Source organism: Pipistrellus kuhlii, unplaced genomic scaffold (genome assembly GCF_014108245.1).
Source record: "Pipistrellus kuhlii isolate mPipKuh1 unplaced genomic scaffold, mPipKuh1.p scaffold_m20_p_10, whole genome shotgun sequence".
Taxonomy (NCBI): Eukaryota; Metazoa; Chordata; class Mammalia; order Chiroptera; family Vespertilionidae; genus Pipistrellus; species Pipistrellus kuhlii.
The window spans coordinates 941320-960216 of NW_023425405.1; the positions used below are offsets into that span (position 1 = coordinate 941320).

At 36.2% G+C, this 18897-nt stretch overlaps 1 protein-coding gene across 1 annotated transcript in view; it reads left to right on the forward strand.

The window, feature by feature from the left end:
- Positions 1-1034: 1034 nt before the first annotated feature.
- FOXP2 (forkhead box P2) overlaps positions 1035-18897 on the forward strand; it is a 493504-nt gene continuing 475641 nt past the window's right edge. Inside the window, exon 1 of the mRNA XM_036424830.2 lies at positions 1035-1300. The gene's annotated coding sequence lies outside the window, so the exon portion shown is untranslated. The remainder of the gene's footprint in view (positions 1301-18897) is intronic.

Genomic DNA, 18897 nt, shown 5'->3' on the forward strand with positions numbered 1-18897 from the left:
TTCAGATTCATGACAGAAAGAGATGCTTTTGTGCCCACATATATATTTTTCTTGTATTTAGTTATTCTGATAGATATTGATTGACTTAATTTGTTTACTATTTTCCCACTACACTTAAAAATAATCATAAGTGTAATAGTTTTAACTTTAAGCATAAACTGGCTTTAAAGTGCTAGCAGACATATTTCCACAAAACATCTATATTTTATTTCCCATTTTTCTCCAGATGGTCCCCTACGTTCTAATTTATTATTTAATGGGAGGCAATTAATGACTTTAAGGTAAGAAAAGAGGGTATGACACACATTTAAGGTATTTATCTTATTTCATTTTAATGAGGCAGAAAATATCCATTATTAGAACACTACATTTATAAAATATAATTAATTATCTTAAAATTATGAATTTACATACCACAAAAGGTCAGGCAATTATGCATCATATTTCTGTGTACTCGGATGGGTAGAATAGGTTGGATTTTCACATCTTATTGATGTTAAAGAATTGGCATGAAACTAGATTTCAAATGTACTCATGTCATGCATTCTAATTTGACCAACATGCCTTGTTTGAATAGCAGTTCCCCAGCCTTTGTTCCATCGTTGAAATCCTTACTTCAGATTTTTTGCCCTGCCTTATATACCCTTTGACATCTATTTCTGGTCTGTCTCAAGCTCTCAAAATCATCTCTTTTTTTTAATATTCCATTAACAATTTAAAAATGGATTTTTCTTCATACTTTCCTAATCATCCATAATTATTTAGCCTTCAGACATTAAAATGAATGAGTAAAAATATTTGATATCTAATCATCTCTTCTAGTCCATTCAAATTCATGGATTTGTAAAATTATGTTAAAGTCTTTAAAAAATACATTTGAGTAGGCTTTTGTAGTCATTTGGATTTTGATAATTAATTTTCTCATGTTGTACTGCTTAGCTGTAAAAAGGAAAAAGAAGATAGATATGGGTTTCTTTTAGTGGTGTTAATTTAAAGTACTTGATTTATTTATTAATAATATTCAACAATGGCAATTCCTATTGTCTCTGTTCACCTTGGATTCAACAGAAAATAATGAGATGCCTCCACCCCCACACATTAAAAAAAGTTTAATGCATTTTGTAATAATTGATTAAAAGTATAATTTCCCTCTAGATCAAACAAATAATAGAAGTCTGTTCAAGCTTTGTCCTGACCTATTCTGGAAGTAGAAGAATACCCTGGAGAAAGGAGCATTGTCAGTACAAAGAATAAGACTCCTCAATCCTGGGAGAGAGAATTAAACTCTAACCCTCCAAATGTAAGTCATCTGTACTCTATATTTTTCATCCCTCAGTTTTTGTAGCTATTCAGATATTGGTAGAAACATATATGATGACATTGTTATTTGGATTTTTTTCTGGATGACAAAATATACAGTATTTTGATTGGTAACCTTTATATATCCTTTTGTGTTGTTAATATTTAATAACTAATATGATAAGGTGATGGTTTATATTAATAAGGTTTAATGCAAAATGGGCTAATTTTAATTTTACTTTCTGGCACAGAAATGTTAAGAATGTTGAGATTATTCTGATGAAAAGGAGGTGACTTCCTTTGATTTAGTATCTGCAATTGTGCCATCATAATCCCTTTTTGCTCTAAACATTGGTTCCTTTTTTTCTTTCATATTTCTTCATATCTGAGAATAAAATTGTCCTAACATATCTATTTAAATACACCTTCCAGTGAGAGAGTCATTAAGTCCTTTTCCAATTTTGCATGGTGAAAATGAATTGGACTGAATTCATATTCATAGCCTATTATAAAAATATGAAAATTTTGTTAACTCAGTGTATTGGAAAGACTGATTTCCTGTCCTGTTAGGAAGAACTTAAAAGATGTGTGCTAATTATTATATAGAAACACAGAATTCAGTTGCTGTTTAAAAATTAGGAGGAAATGGAGGCAGAGAAAGTGGAAGTTACACTGACACTCTCCCAGGACCAAACTGGAAATACAACTATAATACAGAAAATTTATCCTGAAAAATCACATGAAGACTAGCTAAAGAGAACCCTGATAACCAAGGATAGAAAGTGGAGAGGCAAAGAGACTGCTAGGAAGTGCAAAAGGTCTGTCTGGGATCCCACAGACAGCAGCTGAAGGTCCTGAGGGATAACTCAGCTCTAGAAGCTTCCCTCTGAGAACCATGTTTTCTAAACCCCAAGCTGGGCTCCCTGGCCCAGCGCTCCAGAACTGAGAAAGGTGACCACATAACATCTGGCTGTGAAAAGCAGCAGGGTTGCTGTCTGCCAGGGAGAGATGGCTGGAATTGTAGGCACCATCTTAAAAGGCCAACACAAAAAATTTTGAGGATGTTCCATCAGAAGGAGGACAGAATGGACTGAAACTGTGTTGCCGAAGCCAGGTTTGGTGCTCTGGGGCTGGAGCTTGGAGGGCAGCCACCCCAGTCTCCTATGCTGAGTCATTCCCTCATACTGCAGAAGACATCTTTCTCTGGTGAACCTTTACCATCCAGATAGTTTTGCCTGGGGAAACGCAGTTGACTTATTCTGTTGGAAGACCTCTCCCCTCACCCTGTGGTTGATAATCTGAGGATAATCAAATATGAATGTCAATAAAACTGCAGGTGGAAGTGGATATCTGGAGGCTTTGAGTCTTTGCCTGATCTAATCTGGGGCCTGGGGCTAGGAAAAACAGATTCTGGTATACATCTTGGACCTTGCCAAAAACACACAGCCCCAGCAGAGAGAGCCATAAGATGTGGATTGCTGATAGCTCCAAACAGAGTACTCAGGGCCAGTTGCAAACAGAATCTGGCATTGTCCTGCAGTAGGACAATGTAACTGCACTAGGACTGGGAATTGTAACACATCTATCCAATCTGCATACACAAACCCAAACAGGCAGCCAAAATGGAGAAAAAACAAAACAAAACAAAAAACAAGCCCCAAATAAAAGAACAAGAGAATTCTCCAGGAGAAGAGCTAAATGAAATAGAGGTCATAATTTATCAGACATAGAGTTCAGGATACTTATGGCAAAGATGTTCAACAACATGAGAAAATATATAGTAACTGTAAAGAATGACATAGCACTAATAAAGAATACAGTGGAAGGAATATACAGCAGATTAGTGGAAGATGAGGATCAGATCAGCAAGAAGATAGGATAGAAAAAAATCACTCAATCACTCAATCACAGAATGAAAAAACAAAAAACAAAAACCTACAAAAAGCAGGAGGTAGCCTATGAGAGTTGTGAGACAAAAGCAAATGTAACATTTTTTTTCCATGCGAGTACCAGAAGGTAAAGAAAGTGATCAAGGTATAGTGAACGTCTTTGAAGAAATAATAGCAGAAAACTTCTCTAACCTGGTAAAGGAAAAAGTCACACAATTTCAGGAGGCACAGAGAATCCCAAGCAAGAAGAACCCAAATAAGCCGATGCTTAGACACATCATAATTAAAGTTCCAAATATTAAAGACAAAGAGAAAATCTTAAAGGCAGCAAGAGAAAGGAAACAGTTATCTACCATGGAACTCCCATAAAGCTATCAGCTGATTTCTCATAGAAATTCTACAGGCCAGAAGTGAATGGCATGAAGTATTCAAGGTGAATAAAAAGCAAGGATCTGAAACCAAGATTACTATAGCAAGAGTACCAGGAAGGTTATCCTTCAAAATAGATGGTAAAATAAAGTACTGCCCAGACAAAAAAAGGATAAAGGAGTTTATCACCACCAAGCCAGCACTGCAAGAAATGCTAAAAAGACTGCTGTAATGAGAAGAATTAGAGAGAGGGAGAAAGAAACATAGGCATGCAGAATTAAAATGGCAATAAATAAGTACCTGATAATCTTAAATGTAAATGAATTTAAAGCTCTAATCCAATGACATAGACTAGCTGAATGAAGAAAAAAAACATGATTCAATTATATGCTGTCTATAAGAGGCCCACCTCAGAACAAAAGACTCACACAGGATGAGAGTGAAAGCATGGGGAAAAAAAATTTCCATGAAAATTGAAACAAACAAAAAAAGCTAGGGTAGCAATACTTATATCTGACAAAATAGATTTCAATATGAAGACCATCACAAGAGACAGTAAAATTCACTACATACTACTAAAGGGATCAATTCAACAAGCAGATACATGCACCCAACATATTAGAAAACTTTTAGAGGACTTTAAGGGAGAGATAGATAGCAATACAGTCATAGTAAAGGACTTCAACTCCCACTAAATTCCCTGGATAGACCTTCCAGACAAAAAAATTAACAAGGAAATAGAGACTCTAAATGAAACACTGGATCAGATGGATTTAATTGACATTATAGAACATTTTACTCCAATGCTGCAGAATATACATTCTTCTCAAGTGCACTTGGTTCATTCTCAAAGATAGATCATATGTTAGGATAAAACAAATGTCTCTACAAATCAAGAAGATTGAAATCATATTAAGCATCTTCTCAAATGACAATGGAATGAAATTAGAAACCAACAGCAAAAACACTCAAAATAGATGGTGAAATAAAGTGCTGCCCAGATTTTTTTTTTTTTTTAAGGTTAATCACATGGAGATAAATAGAATGTAATTAAAAAGTGGGTTACCAAAGAGATCAAGAAAGAAAACAGAAAGTTTCTGGAAACAAATGAACAAAAGGACTCACAACAACTCAAAATCTCTGGAATTTGCATGAGAGGGAAGTTCATAACACTGGAGGCTTTCCTAAAAATAAATAAATAAATAAATAAATAAATAAATAAATAAATAAAATAATAATAATGATAATATAAGAAAAGTTTATAATAAACTATTTAAGCATACAACTTAAAGAATTATAAAGAGTACAACAAGAAAAAATCCAGAGTAAATTGAAGGAAGGAAATAATAAAGATTGTAGCAGAAATAAATAACAGAGAGATTAAAATAATTACAAAAAAATCAATGAAACCAAGAGCTAGTTCTTTGAAAAGATAAGTGAGATTGATAAACCATTAGCCAGACTTATCAAGAAACAGAGATAACCAAATAAAGTCAGAAAGGAAAACAGTGAAGTAATAACTGACATCAAAGAAATACAAAGGGCCATAATCGGTTTGGCTCAGTGGATAGAGTGTTAGCCTGTGGACTGATAGGTCCCGGGTTCGATTCCGGTCAAGGGCATGTACCTTGATTGTGGGCACATCCCCAGTGGGGAATGTGCAGGAGGCAGCTGATCAATGTTTCTCTCTCATTGATGTTTCTAACTCTATCCCTCTCACATCCTCTCTGTGAAAATTAATAAAATATATCTTAAAAAAAAATACAAAGGATTGTATGCAAATACTATGAACAACTATATACCAAGAAACTACGCAACTTTGGCAAAATGGACAAATTACTAAATATACATAAAATTATATATATATATATATATATATATATATATATATATATATCCCAAAACTGAATCAGGAAGAATTAGAAAACCTGAATAGTCCAATGATGACTGATGAAATCAAAGCAGTAATAAGAAAACTCCCATCAAACAACATCTCTTGTTTGAGGGCTTCACAGGGGAGTTTTATCAAATCTTCAAAAACAACTAACACCTATCTTCTTAAAACTATCCCAAAAATATAAGAGGAAGGAACACTTCCAAGCCTTTTGTTACTAGGCCAGCATTATCCTAATTCCAAAACCAGATAAAGACACTAAGAAGAAAGAGAATTACAGGCCAATATTCTTGAAGAACATAGATTCTAAAATCCTGAACAAAATATTAGCAAATCATATTCTGCAACATATTAAAAAGACCATAAACTATGACCAAATGGGATGTATTCCAGGGATGCAAGGCTGCTATAATATTCACAAATCAATAAATGTGATACATCATATATACAAATTGAAAGTAAAAAATCATATGATCATATCAATAGATGCACAAAATCCAATACCCATTTTTTAAATAAAAACTCTGAGCAAACAGGAATAGATGGATCATATCTCAAAATCATAAAGGCCATATATGGCAAACCTACAGCCAACACAGTACTCAATGGGCAAAAACTTAAGCCATTTTCTCTTAAGAACAGGAACAAAACAGGGATGTCCATTTTCACCACTCTTATTCAACATAGTACTGGAAGTCCTAGCACAGCAATCAGATACAAAGAAGAAATCAAAACTGTCCAAATTGGAAAGGAGGAAATAAAACTATCATTATTCACAAATGACATGATGTTGTACATAGGAAATCCTAAAGACTCCATCAAAAAACTTCTAGATTTAACAAAGGATTTCAGTAATGTAGCAGGATAAAACTTAACATATAGAAATCCATGGCGTTTTTGCACAAATAATGACTTTTCAGAAAGAGAAACTAAATGAACAATCCCATTTACCATTGCAACAAAAAAATTAAAATACTTAGGAATAAACTTATACAAGGAAGTAAAAGACTTGTACTCAGAAAACTGCAAGACATTGAAAAAAGTAATAGGGAAGATATAAGCAAATGGAAGAATATGCTGTGTTCATGGTTTAGTAGAATTAACATAGTAAAAATGTCTCCATTACCCAAGAAATCTATAGGTTTTATACAATCCCTATTCAAATACCAATGGCGTGTTTTACATATCTAGAACAAATACTCCAAAATTTATGTTGAACCAAAAAAGACACCACATAGTTGCAGCAATCTTAAGAAAGAAGAACAAAGTGGGAGAGATCACAGTATCAGTTATCAACTATGCAGTTGTAAAAAAGAAAAATCTCTTACCCTTTGAAGCAACATGGAGGGACCTGGAATATATTATGTTAAGCGGAATAAGCCAGTCAGAAAAATACAAATTTCACATGATCTCACTCATCGGTGGATTTTAATGAACAAAGTAAAATAATGAACAAAATAGATCCAGAGGCATAGAAGCACAGAACAGATTGTGGAATCTCAGAGGAAAAGCGGGGGTAGGTGTGTGGGTGGGAAGAGATCAATCAAAGAACTTGTATGCATATAATCATAACCCATGGACACTGACAATAGGGGATTGAGGTGGGTTAGAAGAGGTCATTGGGGGTGGGGGGGGAAGGGACACATAATACTTTCAACAAGAAACATTTAAATAATGAGAAAAAAAGAAATTAGGAGGAGGAGTGATAATTAAAGGTGATATTTATTTTAGGAAAATTATTTGGAAAGTTATTTCTTATCAACACCACATTTTTTTGAAGTTATCTAGTGCATCATTCTTGTGATAAGACACGCAGTAATTTCTTAACTACCATCTAACTTTTGCTTAACAATTAATATCAGTGATAGAGTATAGCTTTTGCTTTAAAAAGTTCAAATTATTCAGTAGAAAATTGATACTTATTAAAATTGAATGCAATCAAATCATACAAATCCCCTAGTTATCTTCAAATTGAATCATGAATCTATACAGGTTTTGAATGTGATATTAGAATTGACATAGCATCTGCCATAACATGGTAGTGAGAATCCTTCATTTCTAGATTCATGTTTGATGTTATTGTTTGGATCATTCTGTTAGAACCACACTGTGGCCATTCTTGTCAATCTATAATTGTGAGTTAGGATTCTTGAATTTAGCAGAAACTGCCTAAGAAAGAAATGTTGTTGGCTTGGGTCTTAGATGTTCAGTTCAAAAATTCGCTATTATTGAACTTTATACACCTTAGATAAAGATTACAAACATTTTCATTCAGTTTACTGACATGAAAAAATCATTTAAAACTTTAATTTTTATTATTTAAGAGTGAGATAAGCTTTAAAATGTTATTGAAGTTCAATAGGTTAGTAGTGAACTCTCATTTACTGGTTTGAAGTTGAAGGATTGGAAAATATTGTTATTCACAGAAAATTTTGCTGTCCCTCTGCTCTGTAGTAATATAATGGCTAAAGTATAACAATAATAACGTGGTCAAATCTCATAAACATAAAAAACCTTGATACGAAATAATACTACATTATTTCATTTTATATAGTTCCAAAATTATAGTGTCTACAACGATAGTAAAGATAAGGGGTAAATTGTAGGTAAATGGTAGAAATTGGAGTGGAGGTTCCTATAGTTCTGGTATTTCAGCAACATTTTGCTTATTCATTGGGCTGGTGGCTGTATGGATATTTGCTTTATAAAAGGCCATTGATGAAAAACTAGATGCTTCCTTCTATGCAACAAGAACAAGGCAAAGATATCTCTTTTGCCTACTTAATATACTAGAAGTCCTAGCTAAAAGATAAGATAAGGAAAGGAGCCGAAACCAGTTAGGCTCAATGGATAGAGCATCGGCTTGGGGACTAAATGGTCCCGGGTTCCATTCAAGTCAAGGGCATGTACCTTGGTTGCGGGCATATCTCCAGTAGGGGGTGTGCAAGAGGCAGCTGATCGATGACTCTCTCTCATCGATGTTTCTAACTCTTTATCACTCTCTCTTCCTCTCTGTACAAAATCAATAAAATATATTTAAAAAAAAATAAGGAAAGGAAATAAAGAACATACAGATTCAGAAGGAAAAAATTTAACTGTCTGATTCAGATAGCATAGAACCAAGGAAACCTCCTGGGCCTGGCCAGTGGCCATGGACAATGGGGGGAGGGGGATGTGAGGGCATATATATAGGGAGGGGTTTGAGATGGGATTGGGGGGATGAGGACAATTATGTGATACAATAATCAATAAAAAAAATGGGAAAATAAAAAATATTGCAGAAACAAAAGGTAATATATAGAAGGCAGTTGCTTTCCTTATATCAGCAATGAACAATTGTGATTCGAAGTAAAAATAAAAATACAATACCATTATATTAGCACAAAAAAACCCAACAACTTAGGTATAAATCTAACAAAGTATGGACAGCACCAATATTAGAAAAATTACAAAATTCCCATGAAAGAAAATCAAAGAGAATCTAAATAAGTAGAGATATATTCCATGTCCATGGATTGGTATACTCAATATGATCATGGTATCCATTTTTCTTAACTTGATCTATAGATTCAACACAATTCCAATAAAATCTAGTCAAATTGTTTTGTGATTATTAATAAACAATTCTTGAATTTATACAGAAAGACAAAAGACCCAGAATAACCAACAAAATTTTGAAGAACAAACTCAGAGGACTGACATGTCTCAACTTCTAGAATTTTTATAAATCTACAGTAATCACGACAATATGATATTGATGGAAGGATTAAAAAATCTTTGAAATACAGTAGTGAGCCCAGAAATAGGCCTACACAAATACAGTCAACTGATCTTTGACAAAGGAGTAAGGTTAATTTAATAGAAAATGACACTTAAAAACTGGTAGTGGAACATTGGAATACTACTCAGGCAAAAGAAGAAAGCCTTACCCTTTGTGACAGCATGGGTAGACTGGAGAGTATTATGCCAGTGAAATAAACCCATCAGAGAAAGACAAGTACCATATGATTTCACTCATATTTAGAATCTAATGAACAGAATAAACTATCAAGCAAAATAGGAGACAGACCCATAGACAGAGAGCTAGCTGACAGCTTGTGGGGGTGGGGGGAATCCAGGGGGAAGGTGGAGGGTTTAAGAAAAAAAAGAAGAAAAAAAAAAAGCCTTTGGACCCGTACAAAAGTGTGAGTAGGGAGCAGGTGAAGGATATTTGGGAGATAAATGGTGATGGAAGGAGACTTGACTTGGGGAGGGACTGTAGGGGATTGGCTGGCCAGTCCTGCCCTTGATGGGGATGTTGGGAGCTGATTGGGGTCGGGCCACCTAGAGGAGAGGCCTGGTTGGGGCCCGGATCAGGCTGGTTGGTTGTCCCAGTGCATGCCATAGCCACAGGTCATTTCTGTCATTCTGGTCATTCCACCTTTCTGGTCGCTGGGCTTTATATATATATATTCTTAGCAGTTCCAGGTACTTGGTTGTCTTTAATACAGCAGGTCTTCTATTAGTGTGATTAATGTTTCATTAAAATCTTGATGAGATTTTTAGAAATTTAACTCTTATTTATTATCAGCTAGAGACCCAGCATGCGATATGGCAGGAGACCCAGATCTGCTGTGCTGGTGAGTCCCAAACTGACTCCTGCTGCGTTGGGCAGGAGGCTGGAGGCGGGACCCAAAGTCAGGTCCTCACCCACCCCTGAGTGCTTCGCTGTGCATGCAGCCTCTTGGTGACCAGTCTTTCGTCATTCGCCATAATGGCTCCACAACCAAGGGGTATTTATAATGGAGATGTATGCCTTAGATATGGAAATGTACAATATGTAGCCATTTATTCTATTTGTTAAGTTCCAGGTGAGGGAACTTTTCTAAAGGGGATATGATTCTGGAATTTAGGAAATATGGATTCTATCACCACATGAAAATATCTAAAATGTTATTATTTTATATTAACTTACCAGGAATGTTTGTAAATCCTTAAAAGAAGATCTAAATAATATTTATGGGTTTTTTTGTTTGTTTTTTATTTGTATTTACAAATTTCCACGAGACAATAGAAGTTTTTTCTTTCTTCCATGTGTAATTCAAAGAATGATACACTACTGTTTAATGAGAGTTTTAAAAAATGTGGAGAGGTCAACTTAAGAAGATGTGTGGGGCTATGGTAAACAAAATAATATCTTTATTAAATATCTGAAAAGAGATGTGTCAGTTTTAATAAGACAAAAAATTCAAGGTAAGACTTGAACCTTTCTGGAAAATTGAGGTTCACGTGATTTAATTTTCGCTAAATAGCAAGACACTAGTTTTTTGGGCCAGCTTTGTACAGCTGTCTTCATGACTGATTTGAATCTTTGTAGACTAGTAATTCAGCAAAATGAGGAGTAATGTTCCATGCTCTCATATAATGATGTAGGCTTTTTAGCAAAAGCAGATTGTATATCTCTCCTAAATATCTCATCTGAATTTGTGTCTTGTGACTGTTAATGACTACCTCAAACTAATTATTGTAGCTGTTCTCAGACACTACAGGGAGGTGGTAACAAAGAAGCAGAATGCTTAAATACAAGGATACAATCTATTAAGCTAAGTGTTTACCAAGAAAGCCTGACCTCTTGGTTTTAAATGATTAACTTAAAAAATAAAAGCAGATTGTATATTTGCTTGTCTTTTCTCTTTACCTCTTCAGGTTTTAAAGACAAGGTAAGAAAGAGCTTCTTATTAAACACAAAATAGAGAGACAGTAGCCACCAAATATCTTTGAAGGACTGTTTATTCAGTTGCCCACTGAGTACACTTCCAAATTAATGATCCAAAGTGATATCTGCGTCAAGGGGACTGACTGCTGCTGGATTGGGCTAGTTTTTAATGGGTGTAGCAATGATCTAGCTTTGTAGACTTGACAGTTCTATCTCAATATTCACAAGCCCCATTTTGATGATAGCCCTATGGAGCAACACCAAGGAGCAGGGGAGTAGTCTTGGGTCAAGTGTTAGAGTAACTCTTTGAAGGTATATATTCTCCTTGATATGACCTATGGGTCATTTCTGCTGAACTCTCTTGGTTGTTTAATGATTTCCTTATTGTGCAACTTAAAATGCCTAAATTATATATATTTTTTTCAGATAAGAGTGTATCATGTTTCTATATATGTAGCATCTTTTAAGTTTGTCTGAAAGGTATTATATGTGTCAACAGCTAAACTCTTCATCTAAAATAAACACCCATTTGTCATCTCAGTTAACTGAAGCTATAAAAAAGCATTTGCTAATCTGCGAATATGGACAGATTGGTTAGGAATATTTTCACTGCTGTTTATTTTAAAGATTCTCTTTACTCTAGAAATCCAAGTGATAGCTTTAAGATATTTATTTTACAATATTGTTGTATTTCTTCAGATCCCACTCTCTTTTTAAGAAATACAATGCCACAAACATAGTAGAAGCTGTGTGCTCTGATCTTGACTCTTTTTCTCTCTGGAGATATTTACTGTACTGAAAGTGCTGTTTATATTCTTGCACTTTTGTTTTCTGTGATTTTAAAATTTATATAAGTGGCATCATATGAAACCTGCTCTTCTGAAAAAAAAATATTTCTTTTATTTAGGAAATTTATTCATTTTGATACACGTAGACCTTATTCCTTTGTGTTTTTTAAAAATATATATATATTTATTGATTTCAGAAAGGAAGGGAGAGGAAGAGATAGAAACGCCAGTGATGAGAGAGAATCATTGATGAGCTACCTTCTGCTCGCTCCACACTTGAGATTAATCCCACAACCCGGGCATGTGCCCTTGAACAGAATCGAAACCAGAACCCTTTAGTTCTATCCTCTGAGAAAAACCAGCTAGGACCATATTTTCTTATAAGTAAGCATTTATTGAAGTGCTTGATGTACATTTATGATTTTTGAAGTTGCATTTAGAAAACTGCAAAAATCATAAATACGCACCTTAATGAATTTTCACAGAATGAACACATCTGTGTAACGAGTTCCCAACTCAAGAAGTGGCTTCCCATTCTTTTCCCAACTTTCAGTTATTATTGTTCCCAATGCCTTACCATTAAACCATATTCTGACCTCTAACAACATAGAATAGTTTTGTCTATTTTTGAATTTTATATAAATGGAATAATTTAACATATAGTGTGTGTGTGTGTATTTTTTTCTGAATATTAAGTTTGAGTTTCCTGCATGTTATTGTTTGTAGTTAAGTGTTTATCCTGAGAGCTACCTAATATCTCATTATAGGAATATACCCCTGTTTATTCATTTCCATTTTATTTGGGGGTATGTAGGTTGTTTTCCTGGTTTGGATGTTAGGAATAATACTACTCCAAAGATTCTTGTACATGTCTTTTACATATTTGTGTAACTAGGAGTAGAATTTTTGTATCATTAGATATCTATTTAATTGTGTCAGCATAGTGTCTGTACCTTAGATTATCTGTATCATAGTGTAAACATTAGTAGACACTTCCAAGCAGTCTTTTAAAGTGGCTGTCCCAATTTACTCTCCCATTTTTATATCTGAGAGTTTAAGTTGCTCAACATCTTGCCAATACTAATATTATTAGTTTTTTTCCTTCATTTTTGCCATTTTGGTGGGTAATAATTATTTTTTAACTGCTCTGTGTCCCATGGTTTGAATAAAACATGATTACTTTTAAATTTCTTCCTCAATAGATGAACAATTTGGTTGTTTTCCATTGCTTATTATTCCAAACAGTACTGCAATGAACACATCTGTATTTATCATTTTTGTGCACATTTGAGAGTTACTCTAAGGCTATAACTTGAACTACACTGTTGAAATTTCAGAATACCCACATCTTTATAATGTATTCCTAAATTTCTCTCTAATAGTGTTATGCCATGAAGTGATAAATACACATCAGTTTTATTATAAACTAGAGGCCCAGTGCATGGATTAGTGCACCTTGAAAGGAACTGTGGGCTGTGAGGCTGCAGTGGGCACAGAAATGGGTCTCAGCCCAGCCCTCCACACCCCCGCCCAGTCCCTTCTGCCATGGCCTGTAGTTGCCTGTCTGCCAGCAGCCCCACTCCTACTGCCTCTACTCCCTTGCGCTGATGGTGCTGTCCCTACTTGCACCCACTGACAGTGTGGAACCATTGGGGCTGGCATCTGCCGCGGGTGTGAATAGGGCCAGTGCCTTTGGTGGGTGCATGCAGCAGCTGCTGCTCCAATTGTCCCTCAGGAACAGGGGGAGATAAAGGAACCCTCAGGAGCAATCAGGACCCACAGCTGCTACGCACACCGCCTGATGGCGCAGAGCTATGGAGGCCAGCATTGGGCACTGGCCGCAGATGCAAGTGGCTGCTCTGGTGCTGGTAGTGGGTGTGAGCAGGACCAGTGGTGGCAGCAGGTGCGAGCCCTGGGTAGGACCGTGATGCGAAGGAACAAAGAATTTTCAGTAACCACCAGAGGCTCGCTCCAATGACAGCGACCAATGCCCCGCCTTGCTCTGGTGCTCCCACTCACATGCTCCACCATTCCACTGCGGCAGACACCTGCCATGTTCTGTGCATGTCCCCTAGTGGTCAGTGCACGTCATACTGATTGGTTGTTCCGCCGTTTGGTCTAATTGCATATTAGCCTTTTATTATTTAGGACTAGAAGCCGGGTGCACAAAATTTGTGCACTCAAGGGGGGTTCCCCAGCCTGGCCTGTGCCCTCTCACAGTGCCGGAGCCCTGTGATCAGTCTCCCCAAAGAGGTAGGCCTCACCTACTCATATGGGACTCTTCGATGGATTGCCCCGAAGCAGTAGGCCGGAGCTGAAGGTCCTGCCCCTGGTGTCACCATCCAGAGCTGCTGGGATCTGCCTTCACAGCTCCACACGGAACCACTGGGACCCGCCCCTGGTGTTGCTGTGCTGAGCTCCTGGGACCCATCTGTGCACTGTGCATGCAATGTCAAGTCCCTACTCACCCGCACATGCCCGCTGTGCATGCAGCCTCCTGGTGATGGGTTGTTATGGCATGAGGGCATCATGGTGACCATGTAGGCTTTCATTAGTATAGAGTAGAGGCCTGGTGCACTGGATTCATGCATTGGTAGTGGACATGGTCTGCAGGGATTGGCCTGCCATGGGAGTGCCACTCATCCCAATCAGCTGAGCAATTGTGGACCTGCTCATCCCAATCAGCCAAATAGCACTCCCACTGTGGGAGATCACTGACCACCAGGGCAGCTCCTTCCTTGAGCGTCTGCCCCCTGGTGATCAGTGTGCATTATAGCAGTTGGTTGAGCAGTCATTCTGGTCATTCTGCTGTTCAGTCGCTGGCCTTTTATTACATGGGATTATACACATTATTTTCAGAGTATAAGTGTTGCTTCTTTGAAAGGCATGATATGAAGGCTAATATGATAGGATTTAGGGAAAAGTTAGTGGAGGAAGATGAAACATCCTGCACTGTTTTGTAAAATGCTCATTCTAGTCCCCTTTTCAATTCATCTGAATTCTTCCAAGATCCACTTACGGTAGTTTCTTTCAATCATTGAAACTTTCTTCTTTATAAGAGTTCTATTTTTCCCTACATAATAGTCATTGCACATATATTGATCTTTATTTATTTTTTTTAAATCACAGTTGATGTACATTATATTAGTTTCAGCTTATCATTATGAAGTGATCACCTCAATAACACTTCTTGTGATACTGGTTTGGTGGTGATGAATTCCCTTAGGTTTTTGTTGTCTGGGAGGCTCTTTATCTCTCCTTTGGGATTCTAACTGCTAGCTTTGCTGGGTAAAGTAATCTTAGTTATAGGTCTTGTTTTTCATCACTTTGAATATTTTGTGCCAATCTTTTCTGGCCTGCAAAATGTCTCTTGAGAAATTATCTGAAGCCATAACTAAATGCTTTTGATTTACTGCTTTTAAGATTCTCCTTGTATTTAACTTGGCATTTTAATTATGATGTGTCTTGGTATAAGCCTTTTTGGGTTCACTTTGTTTGAATTACTTGTGCTTTCTGGACTTGTACAACTATTTTCTTCAGGTTAAGGAAGCTTTTTGCCTTTCCTTTTCAAATAAATTTTTAATTTTTTGCTCTCTCTCTTCCCTTTCTGGCACCCCTATGATGCAAATGTTTATGCTTAATATTGTCCCAGATATTCCTTGCACTATCCTCATATTTTTTTGTATTCTTTTTTTTTTTTGAGTTATTCTTAAGAGTTGTTTTCTGCTTTTTTTTCTCTTCCAAATAACTGACTCAATCTTCTACTTTATCTACTCTATTGTTTGTTACCTGTAATTTATTCTTTATTTCAGTTAGTGTATTCTTCACTTTTGACTTTTTGTGTGTGTGTGCTTTCCATGTCCTTTATTATGCTGCTGATGTTCTCACTAAGTTCCTAGAACATCCTTATAACTATTGTTTTAAAACTTGTATCTGGTAGCTTGTTTACCTTTATTTAATTTAGTTCTTTATCTGGAGATTTTTACATTTGGGAATTATTTATTTGTCTCTTCATTTTTTTTTTCTGCTTCCCTGTGCTTCTTTCTATGTCTTAGGTCAAACTGCCACATTTTCTGGTCTTGGGAAAATGCCCATATGTAGCATGTGTCCTTTTACTGTGCTTCTTGTGCAGGCTGTGTACACCCTCCTGTTTTAGTTGAATGTTGATTGCTGCTGGCACGTCACTGGGAGGAAATGATCCAGGGTTACCTACTATAGGAACTGGATGCTAACTATAGTGAAGGAGCTGCTGTGTAGTGGCTGACTTCGCAGAACAGAATTCAGTTCAGGGGGGCTTTTGTGCCTGCTCAGTCTACCTCTTCAATATGCCACTTTGGAGGAAGATGGGGTATAATACAGTGTGGTCCAAAGCTGTCCACCAAGGTGTACTGGACTGGTACATCCCAGGAGGTGCAGGCCAAGGTCAGCCACCACCTGTGCCCTTCCTGGGACCATCTAACACGAGCTAAAGAGAGATCTGCAGATGGCTGCCATTAGTGCCAGGCCTGGGGCCACTAATCAATAGTTACGAGGGCATGCTGAGGCCAGATGCTGCTTGTTGTGAAAATTTAGGACAGTCTATTGTATGATCCAAGAGACGCTATATGTATGGAAAAACCATTAGACACAGATTTGGTAGGCCTGCACTTGGAATGAAGCAGGGTCACAGAGAATCACCAGGGCAAAGGAGGTAGTGTTATCCAGGTTGACGGAAACTCAGATGTACCACCTGCAGGCTGGCTCTGTGGGAAAGGGTTTATCAAAGGAACAATAGTCTCTGTCGGGACTTCTGTCTGGGAGAAAATTGCCTCTCCAGCCCTGGTCCTGATCCCAGACAATTCAGTGCCTCTCCATATGTCCCTGGTGCCTTTCAAGCTACTGCCCTAGCATTAGAGCTCAGAGAGAGTGAGTCAGAGTAAGTCATTGTGTTGACCTTCAGGAGGAATGCATGGGACTCCTCAAGCCCTCCAACTCACTTAATCACAATCTCCCCTGGTTTTATAGGCAAATGTTATGGGAATTTCTCTTCCTGGCGCTGCGACCTGGGCTGAGGGTTCTAGTGTGGTCTGGGTCTCTTCACTTATCGGGGGGGAGGGGGGGAAGACGCATCCATAGCCAAAGCTATCCCTCCAGATTTTTAACCACCACATGCGAGTGTGGGACCAGCTCATTTTGTTTCGCAGCTCTGCCATTCTTACTAATCTCAGTGTGGCTTCTTCATAATTTTACTTATAGGACTTCAGTTCAGCTAGATTTCAGGAAGCTCTGAATGATGGTTGTTCTGTAATTTGGTTGGAATTTTAATGTGGCTGTGGGAGGTTCAGAGTACCTTGTTTACCTAAGAACCACCATATTGACTAGAAACACAATCTTGATTTTTAATCCTAAAGTGGCATTATATATTAAGAAAGTTTGAAAAGCTTATATAATTTAATTAATAGATCTACACGTTTTTGACATTCTTGTTGAAGATTTGATCTTAAGCAAAATGGCAAAGTGGTACCAAAATTTGCTTTGTTGTTTCCATTGAGTTTTACAAAAATAGCATGTAGCTATTATAATTTTTAGTAGCTAATACCAAGATTTTTGTCTTTTCTAGTAGGTGTGGGGACAGCATCAATGTTGGTAGAATGACCAAAGCAAAACCTGTAATCTAGATTATTAAATTTTACACTATCAGTGAGGAGAGGCGACAGCTATCTCACAGAAAGATATCTAGTTTATTTGTTGCCATTATTTTATGTTTATAATTGTTATTTTTCTCATTGCCATTTTTCTCAAGATCCTTAATTATTTTTGATCTATTAGTCAACCCCCAGGTTCTTTTTTTCAGATGAGAAATGTATATTGCAATACAGAATTTATTTAAGTCACTATCATTTTCTCTTTTTTTATTAAGGGCATCAATAAAGACTTCTCTTCACCAACAATTGTGTTTTGAATTAAAAAACCAAATTTTAACTCAAAATTCCATTCAAATTCTCAGTGTAGATTTATATAGGTAAATTTTATCTGTGTACTCAATTATCACCAGTTGCTTAATTTTCCAAAATCCTTTATACTTAACTGGTTATTAGCAGACTTGTGCAAAGGTAGTTTTGGTTTTATTGTGTAGTTTTAAAATAGTATTTCTACCTCATTCCTGTTTTTACTAAGTTTTCTTATGGTTAAAGTGATCTGAGATTGAATTTGTCAGGTTTTATTATTATAAATTTAAATAAGTTTGAATTTAAATCTATATAAATCATGAATTGAGGTGGTTTAAGAACCATTTCTCAATTTCATTATGAAGATGAGTGTAAATGTATATATTTATGTGCAAACACTTTACTTGAAAATAATTTTTGTTTTCCACCTGATTTTGAATATCAGTGTCATAAATTACCATCTTATTTCCCACTCCCATAATTATTATGCACTATTATATAAACTTCTATCCTCTGTATTTAACCTTGTGTCCCCAGCGCCTAGAGTACATAATTCACGTTTAATAAGTATTTGGCAAATGAATTTATTTTGAATTTATCTTTCAGAAAAAGACATTCCCTATTTACACTTACTACAAGATGAATGTTAATCATTTGCCATCAGGTGCAGTCCTTTGAAATGAGTATTAGGACTTTATAATGTTTGAGCAGTTAACATCTTTAAAGGTTTACTTGAAGAAAATGATATTTATTAATTAAGCCCAAAGTAATTCATTTGCATTAAAAAAAAGAGAAAACCAAAAAACAATGTTTGTATTAGAGTTCTTAGGGTTCTCAGATACCTTTAAAAAATCTAGAAATATTAATTTTGCAAGTTCACTAGGAGGGAGATATGGATATTATTATCAGCTATGAGGTTTTTTTGTTTTTGTTTTTGTTTTTGTTTTGTTTGTTTGTAGTGTAACTCCTGTGTGATTTCTCCTTTTGCATAATTTTTTAAATCCTGGGTCAGTTTTCCTTTTTATAAGATGGGAAT